The sequence below is a fragment of the Rhinichthys klamathensis genome, unplaced genomic scaffold (assembly GCF_029890125.1).
Source record: "Rhinichthys klamathensis goyatoka isolate OS25496 unplaced genomic scaffold, OSU_Roscu_1.1 h1tg000523l_1, whole genome shotgun sequence".
NCBI lineage: Eukaryota > Metazoa > Chordata > Actinopteri > Cypriniformes > Leuciscidae > Rhinichthys > Rhinichthys klamathensis.
In genome coordinates, this window is record NW_026607002.1 from 3,007,390 (window position 1) to 3,029,449 (window position 22,060).

Sequence of the window (22,060 nt, forward strand, 5' to 3'; positions counted from 1 at the left end):
CACATCCATAATAGGGAAGCATGTAAACTTCAGGCTCAGGTCAGTTTAGTTCTGGTTCTCAACAGCCCTATAAGCTTGTTTTCAAATCACCAGAATCAAAAACAATTTGCAAGTTTAAATATAGGCCTAGGCTATGCCTTTCCAAACATCCTCTATTATGGCAAATAAACTGTATAACCAATAAATGTTATTTCTAAAATAATATTTAAAATTTGTATCTTTATATTATCCCAAATCAAACACATGTGGCGAGATAAAAAGAGTTTTTATAATATCAGCCAAAATAACAGATAGCACATTTAATCTATGAATGTTAGATAGTTTAATATGATATAAATTGGTTTCCGCCAGTAGAGGCGCTCGAGCAACCGAAGCAATGACACACACCCGAGTCTAGGAGAAGAAAAGAAGTGAGCGAGGGAAGGGAAAATAAACATGAGAAGTGGAACACAACCGTTCATTCTGTTCTAAATCTGCTGTTATCAGACTGTGAGTACATTCACTTTATCATTTATTAGGAGAAATCTAAATCCAAACCCCCAAAACGAGTCCGTTCATTTAGTGAATCACTCAGAAATGAATCGAAATCAACCGACTGATGTTGTTCATTACGCTCGTGAAACGTAACGTTAAACTCGTTAACTGTTTTTTTTTCACATTACAATTTGTGAAGATTATGAGTTGTGTTTTTATTTTAGGTAATAAACAAATTAAACATGTTAAAGTTTTTAATGCATGTAAATTATATCTAATGTAAGAGCAACATAAAAAGTTTGAGAAGTTGAGTGTTTTTAAACAGTTTGAGTAAAACACTTAAACCATGGATAATCTCGAGTGATTGTAAGTGTGATGATCATCTGCTAAATGAGCAACAACGACCACAATTCACTCCTTCAGTCAGTGAAGCTCCCACAGCCGTTCATGAGAGTTTAAATGCTGGGGAATATTCCCATCTTCCCACAGGAGAAGAAGAAGCAAGCAGGAGGAATTACTCCAGGAGAAACTACGGACATACTATTGTAAAGATGGAGATTAAGGAAGAACCCTGCAGAATAAAAGATGAAGAAACAGAGGAACAAATAGGTTGGTGTTTTCCTTCATTCATATTTCTGGCCCTATTAGTCTATGCTATTTTCTCACAACAGGTTTACATGCATCAAAGGTCAAAGAAGAGAATTTTGCAATTTATGGTGGTTTCCTTTTAAAAGCAAGATGTGATGCAGAAATATATTCCCGACAGAATGCAAGAATTGGATTGCTGTGTGTGCTGAGTTAATGATGAGTGACAGAATTTATACTTTTAAAAGCACTTTTTGTTTTATACGCCCCTGTCGGCAACAATAATTAATCTTTGTTTATTTGGGGATTGTGATTAATTGCATGATTTCATGAGAAAAAATCGTGAATCAATTTATCCAACATCACTAAACAATGATTTACAATAAAAAAAATGGTAACATTTAATAAAATCAAAGCAATCATGGCTAGGGGTGTGCCGGTTTCAGAATTGGTGATGACGGTTATGACGTGAGTCAAATGTGACGGTTCATAACATAACCGTCGTCGGGGGGTTGAATAACTTTTCGTCTGTTATAGGACAACTTAGTTTGAATAAACAACCAGACACTGATTAGCTACTGGCTCTACGTTTATTTAACATGAACAGCAAGACAACTAGAAGTGAATGTGCTTTCCATTAAATGTATCACACAGTAAACAAATCCTTAACTAACAAAACAAACAAACGTTGCAATGAACGTGCTTTTTTTTTAAGTCACACACAGTAACAACTTAACGAAAAAACTTTGGAATGAACTTTGCAATTTAGACGCGCAAACTGCGTGCCGGTGCGGTGAGACGTGCATGCTCAGGCAGATTCGGCTTGAAGTCTATGATTCGGACGCGGCGCCGAGCGCGCTGTTACAAAAAAAAAGCCGTGCACACAGCCCATAGATATAAACACACAGCCAAGCCAAATGGGGTCTTGCCGGTCTTGCGCACCCTAACCCTAACCCACGCAGATATATGGCGCCTCCTAGTGGTCTAACCCTAACACTACCCCAGACCTAAACCTACCCAAAACCGAAGCGTGTTATATTGACGCTAAAGGGTGCCATGTGCGTTGGATATAGACGCTTTGGCAAAAGAGTCAATATATTACGCTTTGGGATGAGAATGCGTTGGAGGTTTCTCTCGTGCTCTGTCGCTCGCGCGCAGACACACTCGGAGTTCTGTAGCCTCCGGGCTGGTTGCGGATGAGACAATTGTTGAATGAGACAACACGCGAGGTGAGGGGGAACAAAAGCAAGGAGGCGGGGGCGAGCACAGCACAGAGAAGGCAAACAAGCAAAGTGGCGAAATCAGGATTAAATATAAACAATATATCGATATATACGATATGTCAAAATCCATATTGTGTTTAAAAAATATCTCGATATATTTTAAATATCGAGATATCGCCCACCCCTACCCCTAATCATGGCCACCAAATATTAATTGTATTTAAATCTCATCAATGATATTATTTTCACTTAGAGTAGGGCGGGCTGGTCGATATAACCTAAATCTCGTATCATGGTATAAGTAATTTCATATCCCGATAACAATATCATGATATAGTCCCTTTTCTGTAAATTCAATAGATTAATAGTTTAATATTGACCACATGGGAAGGACAATTTTCTTTTCTACATTTTAAAGTATATACTCAAAATTGAGTTCAATTATTTCTCTCCCTTTATTTAGAACTTTTGTTTGATTGGCAAATGTTTAAGAATGTAGAATAGAAATACAAAATATAAAACACTTTTCAAAAAACAAATGATTACAGGCCCAACATAAAATATTGCTATATAAAATTCCAAATGTAAACATTGTAATTTCAAGTTTAAAATGTAGCAGCAATCAGGGCTCCAAACCGGGTAAATGAACGAAATTTAATGAACTGGAAACAAACGTAATTTTGACAGGAATATAACCAGAAACAAAATCAAATTTAATCGTTCTGAACAGAAATGCTTATTTAAAATTGCCATTAACCGGTTAATAAAGTTATTTTATGTTCTGTTTAATATTTTAATTTGGCAGTCAAACAATCACGAATAGATTATGCAAATGTGATATTGACGCATTACCTATCCAACGTGAGTGAAATGCCTGTGCTCAGCTTTCAAGTCATCAGGTAAGACGCAATGGCAATGCACTGGCATTAGTTTTTCCGAGGATATATATGCTATGTCACCAACTGTCAAACAATTAGGCATACATTTCAGTGAAAATGAATAGCAGGTAATATCCAACTTGTTGTGTGTTCTGAAACCAGCGGAAATTGCAGGATACGAGGATAGTGTAGAACATGGATCACGCACTTAAAGCGCTAATGTGAACTAGGGGTCGACCGATGTGGGATTTTCAGGGCCGATGCGATACCGATTATTACAGATCAAGTAGACCGATAACCGATATTTTGAACCGATATATAGCCTAAGTCTGGTTTAAAAATGTAAGTTAATGTTAAAAAAGTAAGAATAACAAAGTGTTTTGACTAGGGATGTAACGATTCACTCATCTCACGATGCGATACGATTCACGATACTGGTTTCACGATACGATTTTCTCACGATTTTTTTAACAAATGCGATTTAAGACAAAAGTGTCCCTTTTATTATTTCTCAGACAAAATGCTGCACATTTCTTTTTAATTTAAAATATATTTCTCAAATAATAAAACTACATTAAAAAAATTCCCTTCAAGGTTGTTTCAACTCAGTCTTTCTGTCTGTTTGGTCAAGAGGCTGGACACTGGTACCTTCGCACACTATGTAAAAGACTGTGTAAAATTAGTAGTACCAGATTGACAGGGGTTTTACATTGTAATAAAGGCAAGATTCTAATTTTGTTATAATTTGTATCATTACACTAGTAAGAGTAAAAAAAAAACACATTTAGAGAAAGAGATAGTAAAATAAATACAACACCTGGTTGCCACGGAAACACTGATGCACCTTGTGATCTCCGTGGCTCTCGCAATTGTAGTATTAATGACTTTTACATGAAAACGGAGGTGACTGGTGTTACTCACGGTGGTGATTATTATTAGTCTACGGAAAGTCAAAATGCCGCCACACCTCCGATTTGAATGAGTCAACGTCAACATACGCTTGCCGTCGCCAAAGCCATGTCTACTGTTTGAGGGCACGTGCACACCAGTCTATGGCACACACTGGTGCGGCGCGAGCGGAGCAAACCGAGCGTTTTCAGTTCATTCCTATGGAAGTTGAGCTTGGCTCACACAAGATCAAGTTCCATGAATGAAGTGAAAACACTCGCTAGCTTCACGCCAGTGTGTGCTCGCTGCTATTGTGCTATTGTAAAGCGAGGTTCACAACTTCACAGTAGGCTATAGTAAACGCGCCCTGCTGTTTAAAACGTGTATCGCGATTCGTTTAACATTTCAACCGACTTGAATCGTCACACATTTTTATCGATTTTCAACCGGTTGCGAGTGAATCGTTACATCCCTAGTTTTGACAAATACTTTCTTTAAATTATTTTAAACATATCTTTAAATCTGAGAACTGTTAATAATAACATTATTATTATTATTATTATTATTATTATTAATAACTTAAAAAGTGCAGGGAGCACCCAGAATCATTCTGTAAACATTTTGTAAAACTTAAAGACTATATTTTAATGGATAAATTAAATTTTAGTAATCAAAAAGCATTTCTAATTAATTGAAATCTTTGAAACTTATTTAATTTATTTACAGTTTAATAAATAATAATTTTTGGGCTCGATGAAAAACCGAACTTTTTTTTTGACGGGTTGCAGTGGAGATCTTTGAGTTTCTGTGTGTTAATGATATGATGATAACTTTTCTCAGATGAAGCATTAAAAAGCTCATGAAGTGACTAAGGCCTCGTTTACACTGCAGGTCTTGATGCCCAATTCTGATTTGTTGCCTATATCCGATTTTTTTTTACCGTCCGTTTATACGTTCTTTAAATTGTGACCCATATCCGAGTCATGTGTTTACACTTGACTGAAACATCGCGCATGTTTAAAGGGGTCTTCTTGCACAGATGGATGAACGCGCAGGGAGATCTCAGGACTGGTGGGAATATACAACACGATCTCATGAAAGTGAATATAGCACGAATTTTATTTCTCGTGCCATTTATAGGCTACGCCAAAAATAGTTTTTGCTTGCATATGATACGCACTGTAAACGTGCGTATTGAACACATAAAGTGCATATCATGCGCGAAAAAACTATTTTTGGCGTAAATGGCACGTGAAAAAAAAATTTGTGCTATATACGCACTTTCATGAGATTGTGGCGGGCTTTAACGAGGTGCAGTGGGTCTGAAATTTTAGGATGAGCAAGCCAACGATATGTTGTGTCAACGTGTGTCCACATTCCTCTCCTATGACGACACAATGTTTCGTCGGGCCATCCGTCCCTTTGCAGATGCGCGTCTGGGTTTCTCTAGTCATTAAACCGTGGAGACGCAGCCTAATGCCTCAGAAAATCCGATCTGCCTGTTTACATGACTGTCGCATTGGCACATATCTGATTTATATCTGATTTATTTCCACATATGAACGAGGCCTGAAACCGATCTCAAAATATCCGAATACATGCTTTTTTTCCTGTTTACACTGTCATAGAACACATCCGATCTCGCATATGAGTAAAACATCGGAATTGGGTCACATTCAGGGTTGGGTATCGGTTGGGTTTTATCCGATACCAGTACCTACTCTGTATTTTTTAAACGGTTCCGGTGCTTAAACGGTTCTTGAAACGGTACTTAAGAAAACGAAACCGCACACACTTTGTCAAAAAATAATACCCCTTTATTTACAGGGCCAAACTGGACACAATATTAACTTATATTTTTAAACAATATAAATACAAGTTACATATGGTAATAATAAATAAACCAATATAAAATAAAAATTCACATTACATAATATCAAATAAAACAATATTGTATCAAACAATGTAATAATACTGGAGATTAACAGAGATTACTACCTGGGTAATCTAATATCGACATGGCTACAGGTTCCCATGTTTTGTCTGCTTGAACCAGTCATGTAAGTTATCTGATCATTGTACTAGTTGAAGCGCTTAGCTTGGCAAGTTAGGTATTTCGTTCCCACTGGGTCTTAGCTACGCAGCTTTGAGTAAACTTATGAAACATAATGTGTGTAACCCATGTTCTCTGAATAGGGAACGAGACACTGCCACTGCCAAACTCCTCGCGCTGCCGACAAGCTTCCTTTTTCGGCAGAGAAATCTGAGCAGATGATGCGCGCGCTAATATAATACGATGACGTAAGAGCATCAAGGCGGCGGCCGTGTCATCGGCCAATGGATTGGAGTGAATCGTGATTCTATATGGGCTTCAGACAATCGTTCTGACGCGTAATTTTACACGTGAAATGCAGCCAAACCTTGGAGCGTTTTGTCTTCGGCATCTTCAATAATCCCCTCGCTATCAGCAGACGTTCCGGGAGTCTCCCGTATATTGATAACGGCTCCCTGATGCCCGCAAATTAGTTAAAATCTCCCGGAACGCTTGAGCGAGCGAGCAAAAGCGCGCATATGAGACAGAACAGACAGTGCTAAAATAAACCGTATAGTGCGTGCACGGCGGAGAGAGAGAGGGAGAGAGCGAGAGACTTTGCGTGTGTGCGCCTTATGCCACAGAGACTTTTTCCTAAGAAATTTTCGTTCTTATTCGGTCTGGTTACTACCGTTTACGTCAGAACCGGTTCCCTATTGGCACCGCGTTTCGGTACCCAACCCTAGTCACATTTCACTGACAGTGTAAACAAGGCCTAAGTGGCTCTGGAGATGAGGTTTATGCAATCATGTCTTCATATAATGATGCGGCTGAGGCTGAAAACAGTGCAAGCGTGCTCCAGTGTGTGTGTGTGGTAAATGAAATCACGCATCTGCGCCATACATTAAGAGACACGCAGGATTCATATTTAAATAGTCTTTTTGCGGTTTGAAATTCGATTTGATTTGTACTGACCTGCTTATTATTAATTCATAAAAAAAATTACAAATTCAGTGATATTCCGCTTTATACAGTAAATTCCGTTTTTATGACTGGATTCCGCGATTCCGTCCGTGTTTTCTGCATCGCGGATTTCGCGGCTTTACTTCCTGCTCACTACTGTGCATGTCTGGTCCCGAAATCGCTACTGCGTAGACTCAAGTTCCAAGATGTCAGCGCCATATCGGGATACTGGTTTCTTCACTTCTGACCAATGGAAGAGAGCGAAGGGGCGTCGTCCATCTTTTTTTTAAAGTTTATGGTTCCGACAGAGTTGGCTCCGTTAGAGACAAATATATCGCATTTCAAAATGAAATTATTTTATCTACAAATCGGTTTTTAAAATGGCTGATGACGATAACCATAAAAATGCTTAATATCGGCACAGATAAACGAACGACCCCTAATGTGAACGGAGGAAATGGAATAAAATAAAATATATAAAACTTAATTTATAGGCTTATATGCTAAATATTTCACTTAAATAATGACAGATTAACTAACAGAACTGAGTTTCGTTTCATTGTGGCGGGCTCAAAAGAAACCGAGACGGTAGAAAACGGCATCCTGTTAATTTTCTGTATTTTAAAAAAGCTTTACAGTTTTGAATCATGTCTTGCTTTTATCCGTATGACCATACATTACGGAGTAACTGGTTTCTCAGAAGGACAAAAATTCCTGTGATCGCCCTGGCGCCTCACGCACACACACAACATATTGTGTTAATTATCTTTGTGTTCTGTTCATTATCAAAATAAAATACAGTCAATTAAACATATAGAATGTTACACTGCTCAATTTAAATAGTTCGTAGTCCGTAGTACAATCTGTGCTGTGCAGTATGACCACCGCCTCACTTTGCTGTTATATGTGAAGGATGATGTTTTACGTTGATAATGTGAGTGAAGTTATTGGTGTTTGATCCTGATGTGGGAACCGGTGTCCGATATAATTTGCAAAGTACAGTTTTTTTGGTCTGTGTACTTTTCATAACCAAACCATGTCCATGCTACAGAGGTAGCCCCTCGTTTAGGAACAAGCTCCTCGATTTGTCCTGGTTGGTTCTTCTCCTGCTCAGAGCCACCTGGTTCTGTCTCCCCTTCACTCGTCATGCTGATATTCACGTTTCTGACTGCATCCCCATGGTGGCGTGTAAGATTGCAGTCATCCAAATGATGATAAAGTATTGCCGTAAATAATGTATTTCGCAACACCACGAAATAAACGTTAGAGCATAATATGAAACAATAGACTTTTTATTTCGTTCATCTTATATATATCTTCATATCGCACAGCCCTAACTCAGTCATGTGCATTCAGCCAATATACTTCACAGACAGCTAACGGCATTATCAAATCAGACAAAAATATTTAAAAAGAAAGAAAAAAAATTGCTAATTCGCGTCTCCCATCCAAGGCTTGTAAGTTCTCGTTCATGCTTATGGCCAAGGCTTACAGACCTGCTGGACTGGTCGTCTTCGCCCTGCACGCCATGGCTCTCCTGCTAGTCTACCAGGCCAAGGCACTCAAAGAGCTGCATGACGGACCTCACCCTATGTGCGACGAAAGTCATTGCGCGGTCCCTGGGTCAGACGATGTCCTTACTAGTGGTCCAGGAACGCCACCTTTGGCTTAAGCTGGCAGAAATGAGGGAGACCGACAAATATAAATTCATCGACTCCCCGATCCCCGCTGCTGTCTCCACCCTGCCTGCTCGTCGCAGAGGGTGCCCCCTGTTGCTTCCACCTATGCTCCCGCACAGCCACAGCAGCAGCCTACACGGCCGCAGGAAAGCGCCGCAGCCCATCCCAGCCCCTGCCACACCCGCAAAAGGTCACAACAAGCGCAACTGCTGAGACGGGCGACCCAGCGATGGAGGAATCAGCTCTTCGGGAATTGTTGCAACGCACACTCGGACCCTACTCCGGGACGCTGTGCCTTACTTCATTGTACCCCAAAAAAGCGGTAGGTTACGACCGATCTTGGATCTGCGTATTTTAAATCAGACCCTTCACAAGCTCCCGTTCAAAATGTTGACCCAAGAGACGCATTTTCAAATGCATTCAACCGCAAGATTGGTTTGCAGCGATTCACCAGGACACGTAATTTCATGTCTCGATTCTTCCTCGACACAGACCGCTCCTACGCTTTGCGTTCGAGGGTCGGGCATATATGTACAAAGCCCTTCCCTTCGGGTTGTCACTGTTGCCTCGTGTCTTTACGAAAGTTGTAGAGGCAGCCCTTGTTCTGATGAGGGAACAAGGCGTTCTCATTCTCAACTATCTTGATGACTGGCTCATACTGGCCTACTCGTGAGAGCAGTTGTGTTAACACATGGACCTGGAGCTCCAACAACTCTTCCATCTGGGGCTTCGGGTCAACTGGAAAAAGACCAAAATCTCCCCTGTGCAGAGGATCTCTTTTCTCGGTATGGAGTTGGATTCTGTCAACCTGACAGCACATCTCACAAACAAACGTGCTCTGTCGGTGCTGAACTGCCTGAATTCGTTCAAGGGTAAGCGAACTGTTACACTGAAACAATTTCAGAGGCTCCTAGGGCATATGGCAGCCACAGTCACACCGCTTGGATTGCTTCATATGAGACCGCTTCAGCACTGGCTTCACGGCCGAGTCCCGAGATGGGCATGGCAATGCTGCACCCACCGAGTGACAATCACTCCGGCCTGTCGCCAAACCTTCAGCCCATGGTCAGATCTTGCATATCTTCAGGCAGGAACTCCCCTAGAACCAGTGTCCAGGTATGTTTTTGTCTCAACAGATGCCTTCACCACCGACTGGGGTGCCATGTGCAATGGGCATGCACCATCGGGCTCCTGGACAGGACCTCGACTGCTCTGGCACATTAACTGCCTCAAGTTGCTAGCAGTATGGCAAATCACTGTTACCAGGCAAGCACGTACTGGTCCGGACAGACAACACTGCGGCCGTTGTGTACATCAACCATCAGGGTGGTCTACGCTCCCATCGCATGACACAACTTGCCTGCCATCTCCTCCTTTAGAGTCAGAAGCATCTCAGGTCGCTTTGTGCCGTTCACGTTCTGGGCGAGCTTAATTGTGCAGCAGACGATCTCTCACAACAGCTCACACTCTCTTGGGAGAATGGGGACTCCACCCCCAGAAGGTCCAGCTGATTTGGAGACGCTTCAGAAGAAACACAGGTAGACCGAGTTTGTTGCTCTGGACATGTCCCATTGCCAATTGTTTTACACCCTGACCGAGGGGGCCCTTGGCACGGATGCGCTGGCACACAGCTGGCCTCGGGGACTACGCAAGTATGCATTTCCCTCAGTGAGCCATGCATGAAATTCGGGCCAGCAACCTCTCACAGAATCCTGAGATCTCGACCCAGGTACGTGCCCAACACACATTTCAGTACAATCAACTTGTAAAAGTGCATGTATCATTATATGACCCCTTTAAAATTACATAGAGGCATGGTGAGGATTGTTGGAAATTGGGGGAGGTCAAACTGCTAAAAATCTAGATAGAAATGCTTATTTGTTTAATATTTGGGAGTAAATGTAGTGAAACTAATTATCTCCATCGATATTCTGTACAAATTTAGTTAGTCTGGCTGTTAAGAGGTTATGCACTATTAGAAATGGCATTCATTATATCTATGCTTACCATGTATGTAGAATTTGTTTCAATAATAAAGGAACAAAAGTATTTGAGTGGCTTAAGTCATTAGTATTTTGTTTATGAACAAAATCATGAAAAAAAGTTTTAACAATACGCTATATCGCGAGTCAGGGTTTACAGCCACTACTTCCTTGTTCCAAAGAAGGTTGGCGGCCTCAGGCTCATCCTCGATCTCAGACATCTGAATCGCGCCCTTAAAATGGCCATTCAAGATGCTATCATTGAAACAAATCATCTTACAGGTGTGTCCAGGGGATTGGTTTTTCGCAGTGGATCTGAAAGATGCCTACTTTCATATCCAAAATGCCCCCCCCCCCCCCACCCCCCCCCCCCCCCCCATCACAGACTGTTCTTGAGATTCTCGTTTGAGCAGGTGGCTTACCACCCTACTGTCCTTCCATTTGGACCGTTTCGAGCTCTCTATCCGTCTTTATGGATGCGACTCCCTCCCCTCTGAGACAGAATGGAGACCACGTCCTGAACTACCTCGACGACTGGCTCGTAATGTACTGTACGTTCACAGATCCTTACTCCTCAGCCATTTGGACTGCCCGAGACTCAGGATCAACATTGCCAAGAGCTCGCTTTCTTCCAACCAACGAATCTCGTTCCTGGGAGCAGTCCTCAATTCAGCCCAAATGCGGGCCACGCTCATACCGAAGCGAGCCTTGCGATTTAACAGCTTGCGGCGTCTTTCAAGTTTTCATCCCTCCTCGGAACGTTTCAGAGGATACTGGGCCTCTGCCCTACAGTACTGGCTAACACCCCGGGTTACAGCCCACACTTGGCGTCACGGACGCCTCCGTATCAAGGTGGACCAAGCCTGCACCATGGCCTTGGCCCCTTGGAGGGAACCATGTCAGTTCCAATCTGGCATTTACCTGGGAATGGTCTCCTGAAGGAAAGGTGGTCTCGACAGACGTTTCCAACACGGGTTGGGGCACTCTGTGCGAGGTCAGGCCGACTTCTGGTCAAGTATGGAGAAGCAGCTACACATCAACTGCCTGGAAATGCTGGCCGTTTTCTTGGCCCTCAGAGCCTTCCTGCCAGATCTGCGAGGGCACCACGTCTTACTCTGCTCGGTCAACATGGCAGTGGCGTTAAGCATAAACCTCCAAGGTGGGCTCAGATCGAGGCCTCTGTACAAGCCAGCCAGACTTGCTGAGGGCTTGCAATCTCAATCTGTGCTTGCTGACACTCCATCCCCAGATGGTTCACACAATTTGGAGTGTTTTTGACAAGGCAGAGGACGACCCCTTCGCTTTAGAAGACAATTTAATCTCTCAAGTCAAGTCACTTCTATTTATATAGCACTTTTTACAATACAGATTGTTTCAAAGCAGATTTACTGTGATAACAAGAAAATAATTTCACAAAGTTTGTTTACGCTGTACAGCAGATCAAGAAGAAAATGGCTTCATAGTCCAGCTTAAGTAAGTTCAGTGATGGTTCATTTTGGTTGTAAACAAGTTATTAATTTAGTTAATTTATCTATAAAGCCGCCCTGGAGAAAACAGTGATGTCATCGACCAGCTAAGTTCAGTTCTCATATAATGGTGTCAATGCAGGCAGATCAATAATATTGTTGAATATTACGTGTTCGTTACATAAATATCGTTTACATGTAGCACGTAGGGGTGGTTAAAAAAATCGATTATTGATTAATCGCGATTATGTTATAGACGATTATGAATCGATTATAAAATTTTCAAAAATCGATTTTTTATTAAATCGCTGGATCTAGAGAGAAGCCGCCGCCGCCGTCGAGGATGCGACAAGACAGCGCCTGAAGAAGCCGGCCGTCTTCGCCACCTTCAGCCATCCGTGCGAGCTACGCTATCCGGCGACGGATCCTTTCTTGCAAAACTTACTGTCTAAAAGAGCAGCGAGCGTCTTTTTCAAGATGCCTTGCACTTCCTGCGGCGCGTGCAGAGCCCCGCACAGCGACGGAGACCGCCATGTGATCTGCGCTCTCTGCCTGGGTTTGTGAGCTCAGCGACGCACTTCTGATGTCGACCCTGCGGGCTGCACTGCCGTCGTTTTCTGATGCAAATGCTCGCCGGAATGACTCCCTCGAGCGTCTATCTCTCCTTCTCCGCCCCCTCTCCCGGACTCGCAGCCGCCGGCTCCCGCCCGCGCTGCCGCCGCCTCAGGGGACGAGGCGCTTGATATGGATGAGGACGCGCTGCTGACAGCTGTTCTAACCGCATATAATGCAAAAAAATTTTTGCATTATAAACTTTTTATTTACCTTGACATGTTTCGACTGCAACCTGCAGTCTTCCTCCACCTGAACAACACCTTGTCTTTCTAGAAGAAAATTGTCCAATTTCTACAGTATGTTGTTTCTGATCTACTTCCTTAAGGAAATAAGCCTTTCATTTATTTGTTATTGTTTCGTTCAACTTGATGAGTCACAACACAATGTGATGTATTCATTTCTGTGTTCTACAGAACATAAGCTACATACAAATAATTCTGAAATTATAACTACACAACACAGAAAGTGCTTTGAGTTGTTGTTACTCAATAAAAGAGTTAAGTAATTCAGCAGCTGACTTTTTTTAATACTGCAATCACTTTGTAGTGTTTTTTCGTTTACTGTTGTGAAATGGAAAATCAATAATTGCTAATCGAGAATCGTTAATAATCGAAAATCGACTGTAATCGAATCGGGACTTCAATAATCGTAATCGAATCGAATCGGGAAATCAGACAGATTAACCACCCCTAGTAGCACGCCGATTCTGTGTGGCATGTCACTCTTTCTCACTCTCTTACTTTGTGTGTGTGTGAGAAACACTCTCAGCAAACCGACGGCGAGTCGTGCGCTTTCACACTAGTTTACGGTACGTAAAATAGTCCAAAGGGACACTGTGCACAAATCGCTTGACATAGAGCAAAACTCTCAAGCGCTGATCAGTCAGTCACAGTGTTCAGCGAGTGAAAATATATCTTATAAGACTTACACTTAGCGTGTAAAATCTAAGAATTTATTAGCCAAAGGCTAATGATGGACATTATTTACTCGCCCAGAGTGAAGGTTTAATCTGATATGCGAATGAATGATATTAATCGCATTGTAGAGGGTTGCCATGCCAAGTTTAGTTAATAATGTTATATTAAACTTTTTGTATTAAACTATATGTTACAATATGAACTATATGCAAACTAGTTACAATTAAATGTCAAGATTGACGTTCTATTGAAATAGTCACATTCTATTCTATTTTCTGTTCTAACTGAGCTTATTTCTGTCATTGGTTTGCATTATCTATGTTTGTGGATTTAAATGTGTATATTTTGTTATTATTATTTTTAATTGTTTTTTAATTTAAACTTAAAAGACGATATTCTTTGTTGTTTTATATATTTTGTCCTGCTTTCTCAAACAAAATCAGTTTGTGGAATTGTTTCTAAATGACATTTTGAGCAAAATATTTACACCTGAATAATCTTGAGTGATTGTAAGTGTGATGATCATCTGCTAAATGAGCAACAACGACCACAATTCACTCCTTCAGTCAGTGAAGCTCCCACAGCCGTTCATGAGAGTTTAAATGCTGGGGAATATTCCCATCTTCCCACAGGAGAAGAAGAAGCAAGCAGGAGGAATTACTCCAGGAGAAACTACGGACATACTATTGTAAAGATGGAGATTAAGGAAGAACCCTGCAGAATAAAAGATGAAGATACAGAGGAACAAATAGGTTGGTGTTTTCCTTCATTCTCTTTAAAGGAATAGTTCACTTTGAAATTAATTTTTGATATGTTTTAGCTTACCTCAAGGGCATCCAAGATGTAGGTGTCTTTGTTTCCACAGTAGTTTCAATTTGGATATTTTTAGGTCAAACCGTTCTTGTCTGTCAGTCATATAATGCAGGTCTATGGTCACCACCTCAAAGAGCATGCACAGAGAAGTCCAAATAAAACATGATTTAATGACTCGTAAATGTAAGTACACATTGATGGCCTAAGACACGAAACGAGCGGTTTGTGTGAGAAAACGAACAGTATTTATATCGTTTTTACCACTTGTAAACACAGCCAGGTCCAAGTGATCTAAGGGCGCGGGCGCTTCGGTCTTTTCCGGCAAGCGCCGGAAGTGATCTCTCGCGCGTGTACGTCACTCATTGTTTACACAGAACAGAGATTGTAGGTAAGACGGCTAATTAAAAGGGTACTAATTTGCGCTTATCCGGGATGTTTAAACCGTCGTTAAAGAAAACAATAAAAAAAAAGAAAACAATTGTATGGGTGACGTACACGCGCGAGAGATCACTTCCGGCGCTTGCCGGAAAAGACCGAAGCGCCCGCGCCCTTAGATCACTTGGACCTGGCTGTGTTTACAAGTGGTAAAAACGATATGAATACTGTTCGTTTTCTCACACAAACCGCTCGTTTCATGTCTTAGGCCATCAATGTGTATTTACATTTACGAGTCATTAAATCATGTTTTGGTGACCATAGACCTGCATTATATGACTGACAGACAAGAACGGTTTGACCTAAAAATATCAAAATTGAAACCACTGCGGAAACAAACACACCTACATCTTGGATGCCCTTGAGGTAAGCTAAAACATATCAAAAATTAATTTCAAAGTGAACTATCCCTTTAATGACTAATGAGGAACATTAAGATGAAAACTCACATATAAAAATAACATCTAAATCTAGATACTAGTAGACTCAGTAGTAAACTGGATTTGTGCAAAATTGAGATTTTGAACAATGTTTATTTTTGTTTCTCATGTATCCTTTTATTGAATTATGGGAATTCCATTTGTTTATTTTAGACCTGATGGAAGTGAATGAAGACAAACAGCATCAGTTTCAAAAACCTCATTATTTCACAAATGAAGATGGAAATGCAGTCGTTTCAAAGACTGAAGAGAATTTCACACAGAAACAAGCTGGAAAATCTGGAGTCGAAGGATCTTTCACCTGTTCTGAGTGTGGAAAGAGTTTTGTATCTAAATCAAAGCTGAACACACACATGAAGATTCACAGCGGAGAAAGGCCTTATACATGCACTCAGTGTGGAAAGAGTTTCAGACATAATGGACTCCTAAATGTGCACATGAGAATTCACACTGGAGAAAAACCGTTCACATGCTCTCAGTGTGGAAAGAGTTTCAGTCGCAAAAGTAATCTCAACACTCATCTGCACCGTCACTCTGGAGTGAGATCATTCAGCTGTGATCAGTGTGATAAAACATTTGTTTTTGAATCATGCTTAAAAAAACACCTTAAAACTCATTCTGCTCTGAAGCCTCACTTTTGTTCTTTTTGTGAAAAGAGATTTTCACAAGTGCAACAGTTAAAAGAGCATGAGCGTATTCATACTGGTGTGGGACCTTATGTGTGCTTTGACTGTGGAAAGACCTTCACTTCATCCTGCAACTTAAAATCACACCAGAGAATTCATACTGGAGAGAAACCGTACAAGTGCTCACACTGTGGAAAAAGTTTCACTCAGTCAGGAAACCTGAAAAATCATGAGAGAGTTCATACTGGAGAGAAACCGCACCAGTGCTCTTCATGTGGGAAGAGTTTCAGCCTAATCTCTAATCTACAACGACATAAGAAAAAGCATTGTCTGAATGTGTCTAAGTGAGCAATGTTCAGATCCATGACTTGATTTGATATTCAGATTAAGCAAAAGATGGAATTACCTTAAATATAGTAATTTAATCTAAAATTAGGAGGAAGGTTAAAATGTTTTTTGTTTTTTTATTGCATTGTAACACCTGTATTCTTCTGACACCTGTATTGATCCTCTGTTGTGCTGCACATGTGCAGTAAACACTGAGTGTTACTGTATACAAGATGAACTGAACAGTAAAGCAACAATGTGAAAATACTGTCAGTGTCATCGTTGACACGTGTTGCCATAAAACTAGTGTGTTGCCATAAAATTATGAAGGGATGCGTTTTGTTTCTTTGAGGAGTTTATTTTATTGCACATATGAGGCACATGTGAAACAATGTCAACTAGTCTATCAAATATCATTCATATCACAAACAACTTTGTGGCGAGCAGGCAGTGGGAGAATGGCTCCAGGCCGGTGGCGTGATTGCTGATGAGCGACACCTGCACGCACCGGTCTTGTATCTCTCACGTAGGAGCGGAAGCATAGGAGGAGGTACGACGGTGAAGGACGAGTGAGGCCAGGGGCCTGTTTCAGAAAGGAGCCTCAACCAACTGCTCTGAGTTGATTTACCCTGAGATGGGAAACTCTGAGTTCCCTTTCGAGTGGGGAAACTCCTTTTCCTCGATTTACTGAAGCCTATTGTAAAACGCATTTGCAACTGCACAGCCAGCACACTGAGCGCCTGAACTGAGCGCCTGACATGCTCATAGGCTGTGCTGCAGCAACTGCACATCCAATGGCCGGGCGACTCTGACGTGCAACCAATGAGCTAGCCTTATGTCAGAGCCCGTCGAGGGGGCGTGACCCAGTCTATATAGACCCCCGAATTCGCCGTTAGAGCAGATTTATACTCCTTCAGCGACAGTACACATGTCCCCGAGCTTTTTACTGGATTTCGCCATAGAAACAAGCCCTTCAGCTGAGCGAGCCTCTCTTCAGCAGACTTCGTCTAAACTCCGTGGTCTCAACTGTGGCTATCCAGCGACTGCCTATATCCTTTCTAAAGCTTAACGAAATATTTTACAGATGCCTCGCTCCTGCGCCACATGCAGAGGCCCGCTGCACGAGGCAGACCAACATTTCCTGCCTGGGAGTTGACCACACGGAGAATGTCGGCGGATGTGCGGCCTGCGAAAGCATGCCAATCTCCGTGCTGCACAATCGGCTAGCGCTCTCGAGACGGCGATGCTGCTTCAACGACGCTCTCCGCTCCAAGGAAGAAGAAGCGTCGCAGCCAACGGCAACCGGAGGCCTCTTCGAGGGGCGGCAAAGACTCATAGCCCTTTTCCGTTTCCACGGCCTCTTCGAGGGGCGGCAAAGACTCATAGCCCTTTGCAAAGACTCATGAGGTTGCCGTTGGCTGCGACGCTTCTTCTTCCTTGGAGCGGAGAGCGTCGTTGAAGCAGCATCGCCGTCTCGAGAGAGCGCAAGCCGATTGTGCAGCACGGAGATTGGCATGCTTTTGGACCACCCTCGATTGGACCACCCTCGAAAAAAAACAGCAAAACTTCCCACAGCTCGCTGTTCAGTTCAGGCGGCTGGGGATTTTATTACTGTAAACAGGCTCGCAACAGTGAGCGCGTCTTTGCAAACAAACGCCGTTTTCACGGCGATCCAAATAAAGCACAAAAAGAGCATGTTTCACAATCACAACACACAGGTTCACGGTCCCCCTTTACTAGGTGGCCCTCTCCCTGTTGTAACACTGATTTCCCCCCGGGCAAAAGCCTGTATAGTCAGTCAAACATTCAGTACGTGCATAAATCACATTATAAGGGTATCAGGTCCCCCTGTGTTAGTCTAATATGGGAAACGTTCGGCGAGGCCGGCGTCGACCTTTTTGCCTCGAGAGCCAACACCCACTGCAGGGTGTTCTTCTCGAAAAACAGGGACGCGCTGGCTCACTCCTGGCCCAGCTGCCCCCTTTATGCCTTTCCCCCCGTCTCGATGATCCCACAGGTCATCGAACAGGTCAGGGAGAGCGGATGCCCAGTCCTTCTGGTGGCTCCGCTCTGGGAGTCCAGACCATGGCATCCCCGTCCCAATTTATGGGCCCTTCATGTGTGGCCCCTGAACGGGTACCCATCAACTCGGCGCCTGCATGCTTTAAAGTGGTCGGTTTTTTCCAGCTGGTGCTCGAAAAATCGAGTTGACCCGGAGTCGTGAGGTATCGGTGGTACTCTCCTTCCTGCAGGAGTTGCTGGACGCGGGCCACACATCGTCCACGCTCAAGGTTTACGTGGCAGCCATCGCAGCGCATCATGCTCTGGTGGCCAGCCAGTCACTGGGTAAAAATACTCTAATAGTGATAAGTTTTATGAAGGGCACCAGGAGGATTAACCCCTCCCGGCCCCCTTCGGTGCCGCTGTGGAACCTCTCCATGGCCCTGAAGGGTCCACCGTTTGAGCCGCTCCAGTCAGTTGATCTGAAACCACTCTCGCTAAAGACTGCTCTCCTGTTGGCATTGGCATCTATCAAGCGAGTGGGAGATCTGCAGGCCCTATCTGTGAGCCCGGCATGTTTGGAGTTTAGAACAAACGACTCCAGAGTCGTTCTCAAGACCAGGCATGGTTATATACCTAGAGCACAAGTCATTACTTTGTTAGCCCTTCCCCCTTTCGGAGGAGGATGGGGAGGCTAATCTTCTCTGCCCGGTTAGGGCACTGAGAATCTATCTGGACCGTTCTGCGTCTTTTAGACAGACAGAACAGCTGTTTGTCTGCTTTGGTGACCGATCTAAGGGTGATCCAGTCACTAAGCAAAGACTGTCTAGGTGGATAGTGGATGCCATTTCCTTGGCTTATACTTCAGTGGGTCAGGTTTGCCCCATAGGTGTTAAGGCCCATTCAACTGGAGGCATGGCCTCATCGTGGGCTTAGTCATTTGGGGTTCCCATTCAAAACATTTGTGATGTGGCCGGCTGGTCCTCGCCTTTCACATTTATGAAGCTCTATAATATGGAGGTCCCTTCCCTGCAGGCGAAGGTACTTTTAGTATGAATAAGACCCAACGGTGTCTGGGCTTTTATACAAACTTACTGTGCATAATCACACACATTATATAAAACCTGCTTAGGCCGGTTATGGAGTTATACTATTAATCCCGACGGTGTCTGGTTTTGTTAGTATAATATGTTAGTATGACTGACTCATACATATTTATATATATGTCTTCAGGCCTGACGGTGTCTTGTCTGTTATATATATATGGTTATATATGTGTATACATATATATTCATGGGTTTTGGCTTGTTCTGTCAGCTCAGGGTCTGAGTTGCAGGGCAACCAGTTACTCAGGGGGCGGCGTTTTACATGGTGTCCCCACTACGTATAGCTACGCAATACGAAATGACCGTTCGAAAGGGAACTACTCGGTTACTATCGTAACCTCAGTTCCCTGAGAGAGGGAATGAGTATTGCGCAGCCAGCCACTCTAGAGTAACTGGTGAAGTTGTCGCTTCAGTCGTATAAACCTGCTATAATGGCGAATTCGGGGGTCTATATAGACTGGGTCACGCCCTCGCGACGGGCTCTGACGTAAAACTAGCTCATTGGTCGCACGTCAGAGTCGCCCGTGCAATTGGATGTGCAGTTGCTGCAGCACAGCCTATGAGCGTGTCAGGCGCTCAGTTCAGGCGCTCAGTGTGCTGGCTGTGCAGCTACAAATGCGTTTTACAATAGGCTTCAGTAAATCGAGGAAAAGGAGTTTCCCCACTGCGTATAGCTACGCAATACTCGTTCCCTCTCTCAGGGAACTGAGGTTACGATAGTAACCCGAGTAGTTTTCCGTTTCAGAACAGCTGAATTGAGTTAGTTCAATCAACTCAGAGTAGGTTGACTACTCCATGACTATGAAAAGCCATGATTAATGGAGCTCCGAATTTACGATTCACCATGGCAGCAGCACCCGACAAAAAGACGTCCACATACTTCCAAGTCAATACACAAGTATGATTCTTAATCACTGTTATATTATCAGGGGAAAAATGACAGAAAGTTATTCAACTAATACTTATTTTCATGGTATACCACAGACAAAAAAAAAAAAAAGACAAAAAAGAATTCATAATTCAATCAGTTAAATCTTTACGCATAAAAGGTTCATGGCTGTAGGTTACATGACTTTACCAACATTTGACATATTATAATAAATATAATTCAGTGTTTATTTCAATGTGCAGCAGCTGTTTCCACATGGTACAATACTCTTTTAAATGATAAAATAGTGACCAATTTTATCGCAAAAAAATCTAAAAAAGTCTTGGAGAACAAAAAGTTGAGGACTCCGCTAATTAAATATTGCCGTTTGGATTAAAAAACATCCAGCTGAGGAATAGGGTCTTATCTAGCTAAATGATCTGTCATATTCAAAAAAAAAAAAAAAATTATATACTTTTTTTAACCACAAATGTTTGTCTTGTGCTGGTCTGCGATGCGCCAGGCATTACGTAATCACGTTGGAAACGTCACGCTGGAAGTAGACGGAAGTACCGCCCTATTGTTTACAAGCCTGGAGAAGGAGGATCGGTCAAATTTTATTGTATGTTGAATGACATATTTTGTTTCAGTGTATTGTTTAAAATGGTCCTTTCGTGTGTGTATCCTGGATGTTTAAAACAATGGGGCGGTACTTCCGTCTACATACAGAAAGTGATTACAAAAATGGCACCAGATATATTTTCTATGTAAATTTTAAAGAGAACGCCGTCGTCTTAGTGGCCCCTAACAGTGGTGTAGTCTACGTGATACGCAGGTATACGCCGTATACTCACTAGAAAATGTCAAGGATTTCCGTATACCCACTAGGAAAGGCCAAGGATCTCCGTATACCCACTTAAAAAAGCGCGAGTATTCGTAACAACATCGTTTTGTGACAGAACTTTCATTCATAAATTCACCCCGCCGTCTGTGTTTGCGCAGCGGATCAAATCGCGAAATCCAGTCACAAATGTAACTTAGCCTACTGTAAAGCGGAACGTCACGCAATTTGGCCATTTTTGAAAGAATAAATCAAAAGTAGCGATGTACAACGAATCAAATCTCGATATGTACTAGTGTGTAAACTAGTGAACTAGTGTGTAAAGCTCAAAAAGACTGCTATAGAAATAAACTCTGCCTGTTCTGCGTGTTTCTGTGAATGAGCGCTCAATGTGTGCTCTACTAGCTACACACTGAAGCGCGCGTGACACTCATGGTGTTTTCAGCGTCTATGAGGAGGACATGCACACATTTGAACTTCATCGTAGACCTTTTATGAGAGTCACTTCACAAGAATTTTACCATTTCATTTGATAAAACTATCGTCATTCATTTTTTTGAATGGGGAGTGATATCACAGTATACTCACTACAAAAAACTAGACTACACCACTGGCCCCTAATGTAATAACAAATGATAATTTTGCGGGAAGTGAATCAATCAAAACCAACTTTAGCAGGAAATAACATTATTCAAAAATCGCTATAAAGCCAAAACAATCTCTGTCACCGTAAATTGTATGTTTATCTCTGTAAAGCTGCTTTGAAACAATCTCCATTGTTAAAAGCGCTATATAAATGAAGATGACTTGACTTGACTTGATTTAAAGAAACATTCCCCAGTTTGTTTCATATTAAACTATGTTATTCCCTTATCTAAGACGAGTTGATACATGCTCTCTC

At 42.3% G+C, this 22,060-nt stretch overlaps 1 protein-coding gene across 1 annotated transcript in view; it reads left to right on the forward strand.

The window, feature by feature from the left end:
* The window catches only part of LOC130073061 (gastrula zinc finger protein XlCGF8.2DB-like), a 292,174-nt gene that overhangs the window by 155,594 nt on the left and 114,520 nt on the right, over nt 1-22,060 (forward strand). The window lies entirely within an intron of this gene.